Raw genomic sequence first — 1,915 nt, 5'->3', positions numbered from 1 at the left:
TTCAGTAATGGGCCACAATAATCAACCACATTGTATACTGACAAAATTAAATTAAATTTAAAAAAAAAGAAAAGAATTGGGCATTGGCTATCTTAAGAACTGATGTTATAATTTAATATCCAGGAGCTTTTTTTCTAAAAATAAAACTTTACAACTTATGTCCTGGATTTAAATGTAATGTTAATTTATTGCAATAACAAATTTTAAAACCCATTTTCATCTGACATATAAAGTATATTATTCCATTTATAATTCCAGGATATTTCTTAGGGAAACCTGATTAATGTTCTATCAACTACAGTTGAACAGACTAAGTTCTCAGCCACATTTAAGATTTAGTTAGCGCATTAATCACTTTTTAAAAGCATTTTGAATGTAATCTATTCTACAGTCAGTTAAAGCTTTTCAAAACCAAATTGGGGCAAGATTAAAAGTTTAATCAGCAAAATATTCCGAGAGATTTAAACAGTCCTAGTGAATTTAGTATATTAAAATTATTAATATTTTAATAATTTGTTTTTACAAATAGAATACATTTTCTCACATAGCTCAATGTAAAATCACAATAGTATATCCAATTCCAATTTGAATCAACAACTGTAACTCTCTAAGTTTGAATTTATCACAGACAAATTAAGTACCAAAGATACATAAATCCTTCTAGTGATTGCAAAAGGTACTAATAGCACTATTTACATAAGGTATTTTTAAAAGAGGAAAATGTTATACATTTAATTAATGTGAAGTAGCTGCCACAATGCCCCCATCTGTAGATGTTAAAAAGGCCAAATTGGATAACATCCATTCTATTTTCTGTTGTTTTATTTTCTTTTCTTATTAGATTTCTGGGATTTATTAACTTGGTAGGACAAGCCAAACCTACTGATCTAAGTTGTTAGCATTTCTATATTGCCCCAGCTTCCCATTGTCTATTATTATTGAATATGGGAAATCTAAGGAGCCCTCCATCATGCCTCTTGAATTGCATCCATTCAGTAGCAGAAATCCAAATTCCCCTTGGCATTGAAATCAATTATCTTGGCTAATGCATGACACCTTTATTCATTATTTCATTGACATTATCAGCAAAAAATAGAAAGAGACAAGCTCAGCTCTGAATTTAATAAAGCAATGACTATGTCCATACATCTCTTGAATTCTGGAACGTTTATTTTATTTAAAGCCACATATATTATAATTGACCTTTGCTTTCAAAATTTTGATCACTCAGCATATTCGGAAGCCAAATTATTCTTGATGATGTAATATGAAATTTGTTTAGCCCATCAATAGCCCACAGCTTATGTCCCTAAAGTCTTTGTACATGAGCCCATTGAACAAGTGCACGTTAACTTGGGAATGAGGCTGATTTTCATGCTCAGGAAGATTTCACTTATTGACATTTTTATTGAGAACACTTCTTCTGTGGATGATCTGGTTGGGCCTTTACTGGGCCTGTGACCAGCTGGCCAATTCAATAATTACAGTCTATGAAGACCTCTGGCCAGCCATCTATTCTTCCACCACAATTAGACAATCAAATGTCAAATCCATTTCCCAGCAGTGCTATCCACTAGGACAATTTCTCTTACCCCTGTCTTTCTGGGCCACTCCTTAATAGGGATATCTACCATATCTGACAACTTCTGGCTGACCTAAGCAGACCACAAAAGCCCATATGTCGTCCTTTCCTGTTAACTAGACATGCAGAATAGGCTTTGAAGCCATAGACGTCCTTAGAGTCAAGTGGAAGGCTGTAGAAACAGGTTGCGTGGGAAAATTTTCTGCATGCTTAAATTCATTACTTGTGCTTGTGGGACTACTGCTGTAAGTGGATATGCTGTGTTTAAAAATAAAATGCTGCTGAACAAAGCTAACTTTATTTTTTGGTGTATCATATAATAACCAGTACATG

The sequence above is a fragment of the Galeopterus variegatus genome, unplaced genomic scaffold (genome assembly GCF_000696425.1).
Source record: "Galeopterus variegatus unplaced genomic scaffold, G_variegatus-3.0.2 Scaffold2452, whole genome shotgun sequence".
In the NCBI taxonomy this organism is placed as follows: domain Eukaryota; kingdom Metazoa; phylum Chordata; class Mammalia; order Dermoptera; family Cynocephalidae; genus Galeopterus; species Galeopterus variegatus.
This window is presented reverse-complemented; position numbering follows the sequence as displayed.